The 12,776-nt window shown below is 42.1% G+C and overlaps 1 protein-coding gene across 3 annotated transcripts in view; it reads left to right on the top strand.

Annotated features, from left to right (window-relative positions):
* The window catches only part of FAM131A (family with sequence similarity 131 member A), a 365,236-nt gene that overhangs the window by 347,399 nt on the left and 5,061 nt on the right, over nt 1-12,776 (top strand). The gene's annotated exons all lie outside the window — the stretch shown is intronic.

Here is a 12,776-nt window from a genome sequence, read left to right on the forward strand (position 1 = left end):
GAAGGGTGTTTCCCGCTGGGCTGGCGGGCGGTCGCCAGCCAGCCCAGTGGGAAAGCCAGAATGACCGCCGCGGTCTTTTGACCGCGGAGCGGTCTTTCGGCGGGAACCGCGTGGCGGGCGGCGACCGCCGTCCGCCGCGGTCAGAATCACCCCCATAGTCTGCATGCCTCATGGCAAGCCTGCCTCTTAGAACAACATTTCACAGGGAGCACTTTCTGGTGATGTCACCATATGAGGCAGCTGTCCTGCCTTATTCAGTATCCCATCACATTTCTAAAATACATCCCAAGTCATTCAGTTATGATACACCAGCCCTGAAGAGAAGTAGAAAATTATAAGTTCCAAAGAGGCCACAAACATGAGAAGCATTTTAACATTATTATATTTTGTCAACATTGTGATAAGAGAATGAAGCAAATCGGGGGGCTGGTAGAAAGCGTACAGAGAGTTACTGAGGAGTTTTACCACTCTGTGTATCAGTACCTCAGACTCCATAGCATCTTTGTGTCCACGTCTGGAGACCCCATCCCCAGAGGGATGAATGCACTTTAAAGACTTTTCAGTGCACTTCTAGAATGCAAACCATCTCAGTAAGAAAGGAGATGGGGTGGAGGGTCTTAAGTCACAGAAACCAGCTCTTAAAGAGAACGATTGTGAAATTAATACCACACAAGGCTCTTTTCACATTCTCACAATCCTCTCCTTCTGGCCATCATTTCCCCTCTTCACACCCCCACTTCTCCACCTCACCCGTCCCCTTCAGCACATGGAGATCTTAGGAGAGAGTAAATCCATATACCAATGGGAATATTTCTACTGCTCTTTATGCTGTGAACCAAAATAAACGTAAAATTCAGCGGGGCTTTCACAAAGATAACACACTTCTGAGTAATTTGCATGTGTAATGTTCTCTTACACTTTCGATAGGGTGACCAGGCATCCTGGATTTGCCAGGACAGTCCAGGTTTTGCCAGGACAGTCCTGGTTTTTCACCAGCTGGCCCGGCAAATTTGGGTGAAATTTAGCTCATGTCCCAGTTCTTAGAGAGCGTCGACTGAAAACAGTGGAAGGTACGTTTTTATGTATTGAAAAGCAGGGATAAGGTATAAGCTGCTAAATGAAAGCAATTCAATTAAAATGCAATTTTTAAAACCAGTATCATGCCTGTAATTTATGTTCTTAGTACCGCTTTAGTAACTCTGTGTTGATGAGAGCTGTCATGCTATACACTCGGTTGAAGTAGAATTATAGTCCTCCTTTTATTTTCATGAAATGTCCTGCTTTTTGGCTCTGTAAATCTGGTCACCCTAACTTTCGAGCACTTTACTAATTTTGGTTAGTCACAAATTCCGAGTGTAAAGTTACTGTAAAGTGAAGACTTACATCTCTCCAGCTGCTGAAAAAAGGGGTGGAGACACATTTATGAGTGTAAGTTACTACTGCCATAAAAGAAATGGTAGTAAGTCCAGCACCCCGTGTCTAACTACTGGTACTGCAGCTTCCTTCTATAGAATGTAATGGAGGTGAGGACTTAAAACTCTATGGGAAATTATGTTAACCTAAATTAAATCAATTAAAATAAGTAAACATATAAGTAAATGTACTTCAATGATCTAAATATAAAACATTCATTAGTTAACTATAAAATGTTTTAATAACCTTTTTTGAATGTACACATTATTGTAACATTAACATTTATTCAAATAGAATTACATTACTGTTAATTCTATACATCAATTTTAATACTTATCAATGCACAGTAAAAAATCTCTTTAATTTGTGTGGGAATTTGTTTTTTTATTTTAAATCAGAAAAATAATTTTAATTTGATATATGTGAATTAATTAAAGTTTCGATTCACTATTAAGGTAATAGTGCTGTACCAGTTTTATTATTTTGTTCTACATTTAAAGTAAATATGTAAAATCTATTTAAATTAATAGTTAACATAAAAATATATCTCCAATTAAGAGCTCCAGTGATCTTCCGAATTCTTTTCAATTTAATTTGGTAAACCCTTCTCTCTTACAAACATGACACCACAAAAGATTATTATATAACATATTCCCATAGATATTCCTATAGATACTTAAGATTTCTCAGTCTGGAGGGTCAGAGAAAATGAGTACATTTTTAAAAATAAATAGTGGTGACAGAGAATGAATAGGCTTTGGAAAGTCTAATGTATTTCTGACTGCTTTGAACACTTTATAGCTGAGGCCAAGAACACAATGGGGGTCATTAAGATTTCAGCGGTCGGAAAAGCCCATCCGCCGAAATCCCAACGAGCAGGTTGCCGCCAGTGCGGTCGCCTTCCCACGGGCCCCATTTACAGTTTCCCGTTTGGTCAGCGGGTGGAAACGGTGTTTCTGACCGCCGCTGGCCCAGTGGGAAAGAGTCTAACGCATTGTCTCCGGCTCATAATAGAGCCTGCGGCAATGCTGTAGTGCGTAGGATGAACTAGCACCCGTCACGATGTTCACTGTTTGCAAAGCAGACAGTGAACATCCCGACGGGGCTGGTCGGGGGGGGGGGTGCGTGAACTACCCATGGCAAGTGCATGGAGCCTGGAGCCCCCCCCCCCGCACCTCTTCTCCACCAGTCATGTAATCGCTGGCAAAGAAGAGACTCGTAGTTCCCAGGGCAGCGCTGCCCTGGCGAATTAGGACGTTCGAACTGCCAGACCAACGAAAACTCGTAATCTGGTGGTGATGGCGGGCCGACTGTGGCGCTACCGTACAGTTGGACTGCCACATTGGCGGCGGTCCGACCACCACTGTGGCCCTAGCGGTCGTAATGACCCCCTATATGGTTATTGCAAAGATCTGCTATTAAGCTGTATGATTCAAAGGCCATACTGGATTTTAGGAGCCTGTAATCTTAAATGTGTATATTGTTCTATAAACATCTTTTTGTGTGGTTTGCAGCTGTCTTTCCCCACTCCTGTGTCACCAACAACATGGATTCCAGCCCAGGGTGTATTTTGTAAAAAAAAAAAAAAAAAGTAAATACCAGGGCCCTCCTCTGGAGGCCATTGCCCCAGCCTGCGCTGCCAATGAAAGTGCCAACACAATTACTAGCCATCAAACTTCTACAAGTGTGACAATTCAGACTATTGAAGGCCACAAAAGCTATATTATTGGTGTGAGCCGCAGGTATTAGTCATTTAAATGTATTTTGACTTTTTCAACACTGTTGTTGTGCTCATCTAAAAATTTGACAGACAGCACCTCCATGTGGTGGGCTATCTCTAGAGCTGGTGCTGACAATTAAATGCCGAGCACCTGAAACCACTGTCTCAAATTAAGCATTGCAGATGATACACTTGTTTGATCATGTCTGGGTGACATTTCCCCTCATTCTGAGAGCAATGACTGGATTGAGCTTTCGGTGCTTATCTATACACAGCTTTAGTACACTAAAGAAATCTTTTGCAAGTTTTGAAGTGTTTGCATTCCTCAGAAATTACAAACTGTGTTGTAAAGTTTAAACAACGCCGGACCCTTCCATAACACTGCAGATGGAGCTTTGTTCATGATGGCGTCTACTTGATAAATATACGAGTGAGGTGGAATTAGAAACGTACATTTTTTGCAAGATGTTAAGACTATTTTTAAAAACTTTTTTTCAAATTTGAGGTTGGTGAACTTTTAAATAATCGTGGATAAAATAATCTCCCAATATATAATTTTCCTGAGGAAAAAACACAATAAACCCAAAAAGTTTTTTTTTTTGCATAGGAGGTCTCCGATCCAAAAGAAAGTTAGTGGGACAAATGGATGTCCATCATTTTTTTGTATTTATGTGGAAACGTTCACTCTCAGGCAAATTTTTGTCAAGGTGACAAATGTTGCAAGTTCCCAGGTGCCCAGATTTGTCCACTTCATAAAGTTTTGCCAGCCAACTTAAGTTTTGCACATCCTTGCAAATATATACGTATATAAAGTTATTCCTAGAACTTTTAGTCACCGGCAAGAAAATTTAAACATTTATGTCGGACCTGCAATGCATACCTTTTTTTTTTTTTTTTTTTTTTTTCTTAAATGTACTGTTTGTTAAATATGGTTTTCATTTGTACACATGGCCTAAGTTGCTTCCATATAGATGGGTTAATATTGTTTCACAGCAGCAGCCAGTGGGCTTATATGCTGCTGCTGTGATGTTGACGCCTACAACTTATATACAGCTCATATATTATTTAAGAGTTTCTGGAATTTTGCTTAACAGCAAATTTTCCTGCCACGCTGATCTGCAGAGTGCTTTTCTGCACAGCTGTGTTGGTCTTCACTCTCATCGCTGGCACAAATCACAGCCGGTCACTGTGCCAGTCAGAAACATCTGCAGCTGTTGCTTCCGCGGACATCGCCACATCTGTTTGGTCCTTGACTCCACTGCCAAACTATCCATCTTCAGAACTTTAATATCCTAAGCAAATGATGAGCCCATACAATATTCACGATTTAGCATCATTTTTAGGACTTTGAACCATAGGAGAAGAGCAACTTTATCACTGTGGGTGTAACACTAGGGCGTGCTGTTGGGCCTTACATCAAAAAAAAATTATATAAATAAAGACATTGTTTAGTTGTAAACCAATATTTATGACAAAATTGCCAAAGAGAGAGGGATCCTAACTAGAAGTTAATAGCAATAAAGATTTTTACTACTTAAACGACGTAATTTCTAAACATATTTACCACAATAATTTTGACATTATCACAATACTTTTGAACCTGGTGCGAGTACAAAAATAAGTCCAATTGGATGGTACATCACATTTTACGGTATTAACCACGAGCTTTATGCTGGTGATAACTGTAATTGCAAAACATGTATGAATAATGTAATAATCTGCCAAATTGTTCAACTACATTTTGCTCATGTTATTCCCCCATTGGGCGTTCCTATCCATCAACCCTTGGATTTTGGCGCATTCTTATATTTACAAAGACTTTGAAATCTGGGAATGCGTCGAAAAGCTACGCCTCCATGAAGCAGGCATAAGGAGGAGAAATCTCTTCATTTCTCTAAGTTAGTCCCTCTTTTAAAGTGCACTGCATTCTGCAGCACAGAGAGAGAGGAAAATGCCTTTACTCATATCCCACAGTTGTGAAGTCACCATGGAAAACATTCCAGCTTTTTTTTTTTTTAACAACTTATAAGGATGAAGACCATATTAAGACTAATATTTACACTCTTTAAGTGCTGCATTTGCATAATTTTTTTATGCAAAAGCAGCGGAAACGTACAAAATATAGGCCCATATTTATACTTTTTTAGCGCCACATTTGCATCATTTTTTGATGCAAAAGCGGGGCCAACTTACAAAATATGGATAGAGTTTTGTGCTGCTGAAAAACGGCAGTGACGACTACGAAAGGATTTGGCGCATTAGAAAGAATCTAAAAATTGCAAAATAGGTTGAAAAAAGGAGTAAATTAAGCCAGGACTCACGATGCGAACTACACAGGTTGTCCACGGCCTCTCAGCCACGGTGCAGCTCAAAGGCACAGGGCGAGGCAAACTTCAGCAGACACAGCTGTGCAAACATTGCAGCAGGACACTGCAAAGCTGCGTCAATATAAAGCTGTGCAGAGTGCAGGGGGGAAGAAACAGATAACAGGCCGTTTTTTCTTTTTTTTTTTTTACTTCCAAACAGTTTATTAGCCTTATAAAATGTGTTCTCTGTTCCTTCCTATATGGGATGCACAAAGTCTGCCATAACAAGCAAATGTAGAAATTATAACAATACATTTTGTAATGTTTTCACTGGAGTCTTGTTAGTCCAGGGGCACGAAGGCCCATATTTATACTTTTTTGTGCCGCATTTGCGTCACTTTTTGACGCAAAAGCAACGCAAACTTACATAATACAATTATGGCCCATATTTATACTTTTTTAGCGCCGCATTTGTGTAATTTTTTGACGCTGAAGTGGCACAAACGTACAAAACTCAATTATATTTTGTAAGTTTGCGCCGCTTTTGCGTAAAAAAATGACGCAGATGCGCAGCTAAAAAAGTATAAATATGGGCCTATATTTTGTACGTTTGCGCCGCTTTTGCATCAAAAAGTGACGGAAATGCAGTGCAAAAAAGGTATAAATATGGGCCCAAGTGCTTTATGGAAGATTCAGTACAGCACTATACCCTACAAAACAAATGAAGCACCAGGGAGAGTATGGCAGTGCCCTCCTTACAAAGGAATATTAGACTGGCTTAGAAAGCTTGTGCATGGCATGCCCACTCCCCAGGTCAACCCATTGATGGTCTCCCCAAAGAGGACCAGAACTGTGCCCTGGCAGTTTCCAAAAATCATTGGTGGCACGTATGCCCAGCAGATCCCATCGAAATGTGAGGTGGTCCATCCCTAGCCTTACACAGCTGACTTGTGCGTTCCTTGTTGTCAGTTGCGCGATGCTGACTTTGATGCATCACACCTCCGCCCACAAACCAGTATCTGTAACAAACATACATACGTCTTAATTTCACTATTGTGTAACTGAGATCTAATTTTATATTTTTAGCCTGCCTACTTTTTATTTTAACCACTCCCCCTTGGGCATTTTTATGTCCCAACAACCTGGTTTTAAACATTGAAGAATTTTTGAATATGAGATCTTAGTAGCAGTTACTCATAAGTCAAATGATGTCCACTTGGCCAACCACTACTGTGCTCTCAGATAGCTGGGAGCTTTTTGGAGAGCTGAGGGGCCAGGAGGCCTCATTTGGAGAACCCTGAGAAAACGTAAACTAAAAAAAAGACTCAAAAGCATCAGTCAAAAATCTACCATTCATAAACATCTCCTTTGAAATATTTCAACATGTTTTAAATGTCTAAACAGAACAAAACTCAACTGAACGAGAGCTTGAGAGTGGGCCTAGGTGGATGTTACTTTTTTTGCAGTAGTATTTTTGTGCATGGTAGATATTTTGGCAGCAGGTGTTTTTGAATCTAGGTTTTTGCATTCTATGGGGCGTATTTATAGTGCCCTAGCGCCACCCCGCGCCACATTAATGTCATTGTATTTTACGCTATTGTGGCCCAAGGAGGCCGAAGTCCCCCGCCTTATTTACAGGGCGACGCAATGCATGCATTGCGCCACCCTGTAACCCTTTGCGCTACATTATGCCTGCGCCAGGCTAATGTATGCAAAGGGGGCGTTCCCCTCTTAGGGGAGCCGGAAAAATAGTGTTAGGAAATCTATGAGATTTCCTTACACCATTTTTTACAGCACTTTTAATGCCTGCTCAAGGGCAGGCATTAAAAGGGCCCTTCCATTCTTTAGAATGGGGCCCTATGTACTGTGCAGGAGTAGCCCCAATATTTTGGGCTACTCCTGCAGAGTACATCAATAGCATCATGAATAATGACACTATTGCCCCCTACCCTGTGCCATTGTGCGCCGTATTTTAAATATGGTGCACACATGGTGGTGGTAGGGAGGTGCTAAGGGGCGCAGGGAAAGTGGCGCTGCACTCGATGCTGTGCCACTTTCCATAAATCTGCCCCTATGTTTTTGTCACCCTATGTTTACGCATGCTGCCCTTATTGTGAATTGGATGATAAATGCCAAAGGTAAGATGCTTAGAATGTTGTGGAATACTGAGGTGGGGCAAGTTAGCGTACTGGTCAGAAGCGTGCATCGCTTAGTTTGGTTCCTAGTAATAGCAGCTGAACAGGAGATCCTCGTCTAAAATGTTGCCATGCCAATCCTTCACTATCGCATAACTCGTTCAATCTGTCCGGATCCAGGAAAATTACCTCTATCTCCTGGTGATCGACTAAAGTTCCCTTAGATTCTTCTAAAAATGTTCTTCTTTCACTTATAAAAATAGACTCTGTCCCATTGTTCGTTAGTGTTCCCATGATTCGTAACTCAAAAGGTAGTCAATCCTGAGCCTATTCTCTAGCAAATGTCCTATTACGGCCTCGATCTGCTTGCTCTCAAGGCTGGTACGACAAAGGCTATATCCCTGATAAAAGTCATCGAGAACCTTGGTTTCTCATGAGATTGAGTCCCTCACAAGAAGAAATGGAGAATTTTTCCATGCGTAATACGCACAAGTTTCATGAAAATGATGCTTAGTATGTAAATTGCTCTTGATGGTCATCTGCATGAGAACTATGCGTGAGACATCCCTCACAAACAAAGGTTGTGTGTAATACCAGCTTGACGCAATTTTCATACCGTCTTCAATGTCGCACAGTGAACTTTGCTAGCGCATAACCAGTTTCACGTGTTCTTCTCCAACACATCTTTCCCGCAGGAAAATGTAAGCAGAAAGAAAAAATGTGAGAGCAAGAAACATTATGTGAAATATGCATAACCCAATATTAGGGAATCAGGCAAGATTATATTTGCATTAACAAAAAGCACCCAGGACTACTTAAAATATATTAATATTAAGCCTGCAAGAACAGTAGTCTCCGATAAATGTTTCATGGGAATGTGGCTTCAATATCTATGACTCAACCTGACTATCTCTGAGTTGTACTTTTTACCTGGCAGCTAAAAAATAAATCACTTTTTTTAATATAAATGGGGAACAAAGTAATATTTTGTACAGAAATCTCAAATTAAAATTCATGATTAAAAAAATCTCGCACTCATTCTCAAGTATTAAGACATAGCATGATACTTGAAAGCAAGTCCCTGTCTTATGAACCAAACGTTTCATCAAACATTTCAAAATTATATCTATTGAAAATATAGAATTAAAGCACTTCTTTTCTCAGACCTGCCCTTTTTTCCTTTTGCACAACAAGTAGTTCAAATAATTTGGATGTCTACTGCACAGCATTTAGAGTCTTTGAATCAGTTCATGCTCTCACTGATGTTTCCAGGGCCACTGGAATTGTGTGATTCTGCAGCGATTTTCACATAGTTATGGTTTTTAGGCACTAGCCACATAATCCACAATCCGCTGCGTAATTTAAGATTTCAATAAAAAACTTGTTCCTGTCTCAAAAGGATCAAAATTTACTTTAAACAAAAGCAAAAAGTGCCGCACAGTGGCAAGCCGTTTGCAAAAAATTAACTAGTCAAGCTTATTGTGGCTGCTTTCTGTAACTGAAATATATCTTATTGATTTGTGGTTTTTCCTGTACAACACATCTCTTATCATAGGATTTAATATTTTCTCAGCATCAGAATTTTGGACATTGACAGTAGGAGACAGTTATACAGTACTCATTGCGTAGGTTCATTCCAGATAGTACGCGTCCTTCGGGATTCGTCTGATGTGTGTGTTCACGTGTGGTGAGTCGCGTGGTCTGGTGGTAGGTTTACTTTGGTTGGATAAGTAGATATTCCAGGTCGATCAATTGGACCTTCTCCCAGAACACTCTTGGTTCCCCGGTCCAGGTCTACTCTCCCATGTAACTGCAGCATGCTTATGTCCCGAAGGAAAAGGAGGCAAGTTGGTAAGTGATTTTGAAAGGAACAGGGAACAAGGATAGCAAAGAGGGAGAAAAAATAAAAGGACAGGATTTAACAAAACCTTAACCATATCTGGTCTCTGAGGGGATCTCCCAGGGGATTTCCGATGGTCGCCCCTTTCTGGTTTTATGTGTTAAACTGGTGATAGTGAGGTGACCCTTTTATCCACACCTTACAAATGAGTGTTAAAATATCAAAGTAATGTTGCCAAGGAATGTGCCTCATAATGTGCCATTTGTGTCTGCCACATAATTTGCTGCTTCACTGGTCCGTAAACCCAGTGGTCCACATTATAGCGTATCGAAGGCTTCCTTTATTAAGACTTTTGCTTTCGTCCTCCAAGCAGTGGCACAAATAGTACCTAAAAGGCAGAGATCACAAAGTTCAAGGAAGCACTTATTACAATGTTATGCGATGGACCCCAAAGATGCCCTAGTGAAGAAGCCATGTGCAAAGGCAGGACTTAGTTTAGGAAGAAATTCCCCCTGAACTTTGAGTCCACATGCATTGCCGCTGAATGGCGCTTCGAGTAAAACATCAATTGAAGGGATTAGATGCTTGCATCGGGCCAGGTAGGAGATTACTATAAAAGGGTCTTAAAAGCCATAGAAGAGATGGCAAAGTGGCTGATCCCAGCAGATCCTTGGGGGAATACTTGGTGGAATCTTGCTGGATGGTTCCCCAAAGTACAAAAACAACATTTGAAAGCTCTTATCCACCAAGCAGGTTACTCTAGCAAAGCATTGTTCCCTCACCTACGCGAGTGGTACAACTGATTGTTGGCTATTTTGGGATGGGCCAACCCATGTGCCCCATCAGAGGTCCAGACTGATCCTTTAAGGAGCTAAGGTCCCCACTACTGGACTATGTTGCTTAAGACTGCAGAGAAGCAGCTTGCCCAGCAATGCTGACACCTCTATAAATTCTACCAGAGTTAGGACCATTAGCCACATTTTTTCAGGTGGGGGCATAATTTGTCATACTAGTGCAGGCAGTGTACCAATATGGCGGCTGTAGTGTTATGCTGGGCTGTGAACCTGCACACCAGGCGGTACCTAAATCCAGGGAAGTTAGGGGGGGTGGGTGGGGGGGGACAGCCCCCCACCCCAACAGAAGCCCATGTATTGGGATAAAGTCTTTGTGCACATAAGTGTATGTGGGTGCATTAAAATAGACCTTTAGTCACAGCTACCATATGTCTGGACATTGAATCTAACAAGATGGAGAAGGGAAGCAGTGGTAAAGTGGACCTTCCCCATCCCCACAGAAGGGGCTTGCGCGGCCTTAACAGATGTGGGGAAGTCAGGAATGGACGAAATACAAAACCATGAAAGTGGAAAACATCACTGTTATAAGTTAGTGTGCAACTTGGTATTCTGGTATCACAAATATACCCTCCTCCCCGTTGCCGCCTCCCACCAATGTGCAGCCGGTTGCCACTGGTGTTTTGCTCATCCCTAAGCTCGCGCATAGAGTCTTCCACTAAATCTACCGGGCCGGCGCCACCACCAGCGGGGTGGGGGCAGAGGACAGCACTGACACCCCTCACAGTCCCTTTTGCCCTCCAGTCCCTCCTGCCCTCCACCACCTTCTACCTCCTGGGAAAGTATGTATGTTTGTATGGGTATTTACATAGCCTGAACCCAGCCAGGAAGCAACAGAATGCTGCACAGTACTGGTTCAGTACCTAATTCTGTACTTTTTGCTGCCAGTGGTGGAGATCAACACTCACTTCTGAGGACCAGAACTTATATTTCTTCATCAGACTTTGATCCAAAGCAATGAGAGAGGCAGGAGCAAGCAGGAGGAAAAGAAAGACCAAGAAACAGTGACAAAGAGAAAACAGAGAAGTCAAAGAACCTACAGGGTGAGCTAAAGAGACAGGAAGTGTAGAGGGGTGGAAGAAAAGGGCATGTGGTGGAACCAACACTTAGCAGCCTTGGTATTCAGCATCCCCAGATTTAAGCAGCTCAGGTGGCAGGCTCCTAAGAAAAACTCTGGGTCCCTGCACTTTTCTATTTTTTGTTTTTACAAACTAACCACTGCCACTCATCATAAAGTCACCCGACTTACTCTCAAATTGAAATTAGTTATGTAGTCACTTTGCTAGCCCTAAAATCTGATCTGACATGCACCCAGCACTTATTTCCGGTTACTGGACCCCCCCCCCCCCTGTTGTAATGACTTGAGAAATGTGACTATTTATTTCAAAACATTTTTATCATATGGTGGAGCTTGATGCTGTGTTTTGATTCTATTTTTGATGCCTGCCTTTACAAGAGCACCTCTAGTACCCCTCCCCAGCAGCCAGTCGGCTCCTTCCTTCAAGGTGGGCCTGAGGCAGCTCATCTCCTGGTAGGTTTGGGGTAGTTCTTTGCTTCTGTGTATTCCTGACCGATTGGTCCAGCCATATTCTATGTCTCACAGTGTCAGCTGGAAGTTAGGGTGGGGATGGTACTTTCATGGCAGGGGAGAACCAAAACAAAGAGGTAATGGTCCCCCCTCTTAACGTGTTGTGGATCATTGAGTAAGGGAGACTCTACAAACATATTATGCAGAGAACCCAAGGAAAGCATCAGTACTTGACCCCCCACGAAGGGTATGTAATACAAAGACTTTGTGTAGAGAGAGATGTAACGTGAACCTTTTTGAAAGTGTAATCCAGAAGGTATCTGAAGAGCGCATGATCTTTGGCATATATGACATGAGAGGTATAAATGTGTTATGCATAGGGTCTATCAAAGAGCATATTATCCCGAGGGTCTGTGAGGATAGAGGTGTGGAGAAGCCTTCCTATCCTGGAGCTCACTGGAGGATTTAGCCTTAAAATCAACCACACATGGTTTCCAGAGGTCCAGTGAGAGGAGAGACTTTAAGAGGGACCCTCTGGAAGGTTTATACTTAAAATCAAACAGCACACGTTGTCCACAGGGCATATCAGAGTAGATGTTTGAAGACAGCCTCTACAGCAGATGTTATCCAGGGGTCTGTGAACAGCATGTTATTTAGGGAATCTTCGAGCAGAGAGGGCACTATGGAGGATTAATCTTTAGAGTCAAACACCACACATGTTATCCAGATAGTTTGTTAGAGGAGAGGTATAAAGACAGCCTCTTAGGTTATCCAGAGGGTATGTAAGGAAGGAGGTAGGGCAGCATAGGCAGGCCCTCTGGGTTTATACAAAGGGCCTTAGAAGAGATTATTGTATAATGGGCTTCTGGAGGATGGTGGTATACACAGGGCCTGCAAGGAGTGTGTTGGACAGGCAGCCTCTGTGGAATCGTTTGTACAGAGGGATTTTAAGGTGAGCCTTATCCAAAGAGTTCTGAAAAAGG

This window comes from Pleurodeles waltl, chromosome 11, assembly GCF_031143425.1.
Source record: "Pleurodeles waltl isolate 20211129_DDA chromosome 11, aPleWal1.hap1.20221129, whole genome shotgun sequence".
Lineage (NCBI taxonomy): Eukaryota > Metazoa > Chordata > Amphibia > Caudata > Salamandridae > Pleurodeles > Pleurodeles waltl.